At 38.1% G+C, this 7,970-nt stretch overlaps 1 pseudogene; it reads right to left on the minus strand.

The window, feature by feature from the left end:
- Window positions 1-2,310: 2,310 nt before the first annotated feature.
- Window positions 2,311-3,396, minus strand: LOC102915081 (hsc70-interacting protein pseudogene; annotated as a pseudogene).
- Window positions 3,397-7,970: the final 4,574 nt, after the last annotated feature.

The raw sequence follows: 7,970 nt of genomic DNA on the forward strand, positions 1-7,970 counted from the left end.
AACAGAGGAGGAATAGATCTGGGGGAGGTGAGAGATGGAAAAGGTAACTGGGAGGAGTAGAGGGAGGGGAAACTGAGGTCGAGATGCATTTCGTGAGAGAAAAAAAATTTTTTTTCCAGTTTGAAGCCATATTTGATTTTAGCATCTTGGGAATGTTAACCACATATCTTTAAGCAGAAAACCTCTTTATCTTCTTATAGTATTTTTCTTATAGTATCTTTAGTGGAAAAAAATACCTCCATATTTCTGGTATAGAAATGATACTGAGTCTTTATGAAATAAATGAAGACTACATTTGTAGATGAATTTCTAAATGGTCTTATTAAATAAAAAACATAGAGCCAAATATAGGGATGAAAGATTTCGAGAGATCAGAGAAATAGAGAAAGCCACCAGCCAACCTTACCTCACCAACTCTCCAGCTTCCAAATGCGAGTTACTTCCTCTCTACCCACATCTATATGCCTTGTTGTTCTGCCATCTGATTTGCTCTCTCCATTCAGCTACATAACTTCCTCTTCCTACCCAGCTCTGTCACTTTCTGTCTGTCTGTACAGACCTCCAGACCTCCATGGTTAACTGATATTGGTATTTGGCGTGTGCCACCACGTGTGGATTGAACACACAAAGATCATGCCTGCCAAGTGATAGGATTAAGGGCATGTGCTGGTTATATTTCTTTTTCTAGCTGTGGAACTCAGAAGTCTAAAAGCAAAGGACACAGTTATCAGAAGAGCAATTTCACCATTTATAGTGATATATACATTATTAGAATATAATTAGGTCATGTATAGTCAGAGTCCAAAAGAAACTGATCTTCAGGAAAACACAGAACACAGAGTAGTTTTATGAAAGGAGAACAGACTTGGACAAAAAGAACACCGTGTGAACTTCAAATTTAAGATTATGTGATGAATGTTTGTCAAGGACTTTAAATACATGTTCTATTCAAATACAGCTTCTTCTTACATGTAACAAGATGCATCTGTGTCTGTTGTACGAAGCAGTTAAACCTGCCCAGACATATGATTTCAGATATGTGCTAATTTAAATATGCACTCTGGATTTATCATTTTTCTTTATCCTTGCAGTAGAAGGAAGGAGAGAAAATAGGTATTAAATACATTGCAGTATTTAAGAGCTAAATAGGATGAATGAATCTTTCATCATATGTAAATAATTTAAACTCTTCAAAATCCAAAGATCAACACGAACTCTAAAATCGCAATTGTTTCTCAATTTCATAAGCATACCTAAAACCAAAGGGAATCCCTCCTTCCAATGTCTTGTGATATAATAGTTCACAAGTGTAAAAGTTTAATAGTTAAACAAACAACCCTATGTCCAAGTACGATCCCACAGCTGTTACAGGTATGACCTTACAATTATCATATGTAATATGTATGAAACTAGCAATGAATATGCTTCCACAATTATGCTGTGAATGATAGAACTGATGATATTAGTGAAAAAATGCTATCATTAGCTCAAGAAGATTAAGAGGAGGACAAGCAGATGGGTATTTTCTAATAGGAAAGGTTAATTTTTGACAGAAACATAGAAAGCACTCTTTTTCCTCTATGTGGGAATTGATATGAAACATTTATTTGAAACAATGGACAATGGCAGAACTAGGTATTCTAACTCCACTGTAACACTTAAAAAATAATAAAAATAAAAATCGCCCCTGCAGCACAGTGTAAGATTTCAGTGCAGCTTACACAATGTCAAACAAAACCTGGGATTTGCTGCTGCTCTGTCCAACACTTCAGTCCTACCCAGGTCAGATCCAAATATTGGTGGTCCCAAGAGATTCACTGAAATAGATCATTTTGAAGTAAAACAACAGCAAAAAAAGAGACAAATCAAGATGCTTCAGTAACCATATGTTCAACTCAATCAATTTAAATGGGTTTTATTTGCTTCCCACTAACAAATCTTTATTTCCATTCATGAGAGCAGTAAGTCGACCATAATTCAGCTTCTCAGCCCAGTAATTCAAAGGAAAACCCAAAAAGATTAGTAAAGAAAAATGTAAGAATTAACACCCCCTAATTAAAAAAAGAAAGAAAGAAAGAAAAAGAAAAAAGGTTGAAAAGTGTTTCAGGTTTGTACTTCGAGTAGGAAAACAATATCTGAATGAAGACCCTAATGGCAAACCTCTGTAAAAGCTTCAGCCGCCTTTGAGGCAAAAGGGTAGGAATAATCTTAGAAGCACCCCAGCTCTCCTGATCAGGTCAGAGGTATACTGGTTCAACATCCAGTAAGTGAGCTAAGCTGCTCTTCACTCAGCAAGGGCTCTGTTTGGCATTACACTTGACCTCCAAACTTGGCTGACAATTTACTGATGAGATTCATAACCTTTGAGTTGCTCTGATATTTTGACATATTTGCTGGGTTCTGGGCCACATCCTGGAAAGCTACCATGACTTCTGGATCCTGCATGGCTGCAAGAACCTCTGGATCACTGAGGATTTCATTGAGTCCAGGCATTCCTGCCATTCCAGGCATGCCCCCCCTCCCATTCCGGACATTCCTCCAGGGAAATTACCAGGCATTCCCCCAGGAACACCACCTGGAAAAGAGCCATGTTGAGCTCGGGACTGTCTTCTGGCTTCTTCTTCCCTCTGGGCTCTCTCATGCTCTTCTCGAGCCTTCTTCACCCTTTCTGTTCTTCTGTTCTTTCTTTTATCTCTTGCTCTTCATGTTTTCGCTCATATTTTCTCCCATGTTCAGCAATTTTTTTTTTTTTTTTTGAGCCCGACGTCAGACCTCTTTCAGCATTGCGCTGGCATCCTCGTCATCATCCAGTTTACAGGCAAGGGCAAGATCATGAGCTTCTCCTTCCAGTGACCCAGGAGTCAGTGTGCTTTTCCTCGCCATTTGTATGGCTGAGCTGAATCGGGGTTTATTTCAATGGCTCTGTCCCAGTCTAGGATGGCAGCATTTGGCTTCTGTAACTTGACAAACACACTAGCTCTCTTAGCATACAGAATTGCCAAGAGAGGATTTAGCATGAAGGCATCAGTGAACAAGTCAATGGCTTTCTGCAGCTCACCGTCATTTAGGGCTTCAATGGCAGCCGCCTTCTTTTCATTTGCATGATCCATCATCTCCTCAGTTATCTCTGCATTTTTCTCTCCCATCTCTTGAGGGGCATCAGTGTCTGGCTCAATTACACCCTCACTGTCAATTTCTAGATCACTCTCCTCACTTGACGGTTCATCCGTCTTTGTGTTTTCCTCTGTCTTATTATCTTTTTCCTTCCTTGGTATTTTCTTCTGACTTAGTTTTATGAGTACAAGGTGGTACTTTACCCACCATGCCCTCCCCCGACTCCCTTGGGAAACGCATTTCCTTGGTGTGCAGGACGCTTGGGTCCTGCTTACTCATCTTCATGAAGGTGGTGGGCGGAAGTGGAAGCCGGAGGCCGGGCTCGGGTGCCACTCATGACCAAGTAGAAGGGCAGAAAAATTTTTTAAAGATTTTTCTTAAAAAAAAGATTAAAATTTCCACGTAAAATGTTTTTAAAAAGATTCACATACAATATTTTCAAAATAATCAGAATTTTACTTTTATGTTGTGAGACCAAAATGAGCCATCTTAGAAATGCTTTCACCCAAAAACTAAGGCCTAATATTTCTCCTTTTGGGAATAGGCCATTAGTTACTGAAACCAGTCAGTTCAGATTCCAGAAACCAGGAAGTGTAAAAGTACAGAGTCACAAGATAGTCATGAGGTAATGCCTGCCAGACTATGGAATGTCCTCTCCCTGGTTTCCATGGTAACTGATCACAGAAATGCCTCCACCTGAGGGCAGCAAATGAGAAATGGTAGTGGGCAACCACTCCCTTAGAAGTAATTTCTAGAAGTCCCTAGAAGCGAGCCAATTAGAATTGTATCCATACTAGCACCCCTAAATGATGTAACCTTGTGACTTTTCCCTTTAAAAACTGAGCTTGCAGACAGGTGGGTGCTTCCTCCAGCCTCCACTGAGTTGGATGTATTGGACAAAGTCCCTGCCTAGGCTTGTATTGCTTTTGGATATCCAGAATTAAACCTTGCTTTTGCATTCCGGCATGCTCGTCTTTGGTGGTCTCTCTGGGGGTCACGATCTGGGCACAACAATGTAAAATGCAATTTCAAATGGATGTGTCGAATGTACAGCCTTGTTAAAAAGCGTGGTATAAATAAACATTAATGGGGAAAGGTATTGTGGAGGCATTGCATATGTATTTTTATCAACAGACAAATAAACTTGAATTAGTTCATAGGAAAGAAAAAATAATTTAAGTAGGAAACAAATCATCTACTTATATTCATCAAAATGGAACAAAAATATTGAAGTACATTTGTTAATGATGAAACAGCATCATTTTGTATTTTTATTAACTATTATTATATCTGCATATTTTGTAGAAGAGAGTGTAATAATTTTGATATATGTATACAAAATACAATATAATGTTACAATAAAGATATATAATATTTTCATCTCCATAAACATTTTATTAACATGAAAGTGTGTGTATTTGTATGACAAAGTGTGATATTTCAACATATGTACATGATATGTCCTGATCAATAACCAAGTCAGAGCAATTCATCTTTCCAGTTATTTACATTATTTCGTGTTTGGAGCCTTTAAGTTCCTCTCCTCTAACTACTCATGAGGTATACTTCAAATATTAGAGTGAACTGTAGTCACCCATGGACTCTTGAACACTAAAACTTATTTTATTACTCTGTGCTTTGATGCTTACTAGCCAATCACACCTCCCCCACCATCCTTCCCAGTCTCTAGCAATTATAATCCTACATTCACTTGTTTCCAGCTTCAATATATAAAAGAACATCCTGCGTCTGTCTTTCAGTGTCTGGTTCATATCACATAATATAATAGTCTCCCAGTCTACCCATTTTATTGCAAATGATGGCATATCGTTCTGTTTGTCTGATTAATACTACATTTTCTTAACTCCTTCGGCTGTTGATGGACATCTACACTGATCCCATGTCATAACTATTGCAGCACTTAGTATTCATGTATTTCTTTCACATGATGATTTCATACTCCATCCAAAGGAAGAATATGTACATACAGAATTGGCTAGTTGACCACATTGCAGAGGGAGTGTTGACTTTTTCCAGAGCCTCCATGCTCTTTGCCATATTGGCTACACTAATTTCCATTACCATCTGTAGAATATAAGTTAATCAGAGCAAGATTTCCAGTGTCCAAATAACAATCATGAGACAGAAAAGAAAGTTCAATAAGGATCAGACCTCCTTGGAAATCCAGTTGTGTGGGAAATTTTGGATCACTGATCTTTGAAGCAAATCCTTACTTGATGAAAATGCCTGAGAAACCTTTGGAAATGGAAAGAATCAACTTAATGGTAGCATAGTTTGAACCTTTCTATGCAGGAACCTCAGTTATTATGGTTGAAGTTGTTGAGCTTTGTACCTGTATTGTGTCAGGTGGACTTGTGTTAACACTGAGTATTGGTAATGAAAGTATTTAAGAAAGGACTACCTCAGATCCTAATTGTTTCTTGAAATTTTGTAATTTTACTTAAAAATAATTCATTAGCAGAAGCTTTCAAATTAACAAAAATATTATATACAATATATATAATTAATATATATGTAATAAATTTCAAGATTAAGTGTCTGTAGGAGCAAGGGAGTATTTTTAAATATGTACAAAAATATTTCATCATAATTCCTTTTTCTAATTTATACATTTTAGACTTATTTTGGAATATACTCCTTTGAAAATCAGATAACATTTTGAATGAACACTATCTGAAAGTTCTGATAATTTTCCTTGTGATCCCTTTCTTAAACAATTTAAGTGTACCTACGCAATATTTCATTCTATCTTTATATTTTGCCTTATGAGTCCTTTTTTCTTTTAAGCTAGAGTCATAATTTTAATTATAAAAATTTTACTTATAAGAACTATACTGTAATAGATACACCTAATAATAAAATAAAATAATTATAATATGTTGAGTAAAAATAGCTTATAGGAGCTGATGGTAGTGAGCACCTTTAACCCTAGCACTTGGGAGGCAGGGGCAGGAAGATCTCTGAGTTCGAGGCCAGCCTGGTCTACAAAGGGAGTTCCAGGACACTCAGGACTACACAGAGAAACCCTGTCTTGAGAAATAATAACTTACATGGTGGTGAGAAGTGACTCATTTGTAAAGACCTTGCTGCATAAGTATGAGGACTGAATTTAGATCCCTGACATCCACATAAAAAGCTGGACATGAGGCTTAGGTAATAGGATCCCTGCAGTCCACTAGTCAGTAACTTTAGCTCAACAGGGAATTCAAGGTTTGGTAAGAGGCCATGTCTCAAGAAATAAGGTAGAGCTTGATCTAGGATGACATCACATGCAACTTCTGGTCTCCATGCACCCCACTCAAGTAAACACACATGACCATGTACACACACATGCACCATACACAAAACGTATGTTGGTTAGTGTTACTAATCCTGCATCATTAATAAACTAAATTGTTTGGTTGGTTGGTTTTGGTTTTTCAAGACAGGGTTTCTCTGTGTAGTTTTGGTGCCTGTCCAGGAGCACGCTCCATAGACCAGACTGGCCTCGAACTCACAGAGATCCGCCTGGCTCTGCCTCCCAAGTGCTCGGATTAAAGACAATTAAATTGTTGATAGGTGTATATGTCTATAAGAACTGACCAGATTTTGGCTGGGGGTGGAGGGGAGCAGGGGAGATTCTCTGTTTTCCTCACTGAAGCTGAGGAATGTAGCTACATATAAGGAGAGATTAGGAAGCTTTGCAGTTGGCAATGGGGAAGGGAGAGATGGGGAAGGGGACTAAATGTGGGAGGGAAGGAAGAAAATGGGAAGATAAAAACAAAATACTTTATTCAACTAAATCTAATGTGACAATTCTCCTCAAAAAGAAAAATTCCCAGTGGCTCTAATAAAGCACACTGCCCCCTTTCTTCACCAAGCTTTAACAACTGGATGTTTAGTCTCTGACAGCCTGAACCAAATTCAGAAGAGTTGGAAAGTGAAAACATGTCATTCTTCCTATTGCTAGAACCAATGATTTATTCACTCCACTTATTCTTTACTACAGACATTACCTATGTAAGTTACAAATAATTTCAAATCCCCAACAACAGTAAGAAATGAAATTCAAAATCACCCTTCGCTAGCCTTATTTTAGCTTCCTTTAAAACACTTTAAACCTCATTGGTTGGTTCTTCAGTTAATACCATGAGTCAAAATAAAATGCTACATTTCTTAATTTATCATTTTGCCCATATTCATATTCTCTGCCTTAAAAGATAAGAAGCATTATTTTGTTTTGCATTCTTCTCTTGGTAAGGCTAGTTCCACAAACTTGAATTTCTAGTCTAGTTAGTAATTGAAATCTGAATATAATAAACTTCTCCTTTTTTAGAAGTTTTAGTGATGTCTATTGTCTCTGTACTGTGTGGGATGAGGAAGTCTACCACGCCCCTCCCCCCTCCAAGGAAATAACAGCTTGTTCTGCCTGCCTGTTCTCGTTGCCTCCATGCACTCTGCGGCACTGGCTTCCTCTTCCTCCTCTGTGTCACAACCTACAGCCTACTGGCACTAGAACATCTGTGGTGCTTATCCTTAGCTTATTTAAAAACATAGAGTATGAAAGTACCCTCTACTTTTCATAAACCATATTCACAAACATCACTGCAAGTTTATGACTCCCAAGTTCAAAACTCCCTCCCTTAAGATCTCTCTCCAGCTCATTTGATGTGGCATGTCTGTACCCAGCTTCCCACTCACGCCCCTGCTCTGCCTCTGCCCCTCCTAGTTATTTGCCTTCAATGCCTAGGACACTGTAACAGCTAATTTCTCTTCATCCTTTCTTTCCTATCACTTCCAGTTTGCTTTTCTGAACTCACAGCTGTTCAGTTCAAAATACGTTTATTGGGTTACCA

Source organism: Peromyscus maniculatus, chromosome 7, assembly GCF_049852395.1.
Source record: "Peromyscus maniculatus bairdii isolate BWxNUB_F1_BW_parent chromosome 7, HU_Pman_BW_mat_3.1, whole genome shotgun sequence".
Lineage (NCBI taxonomy): Eukaryota > Metazoa > Chordata > Mammalia > Rodentia > Cricetidae > Peromyscus > Peromyscus maniculatus.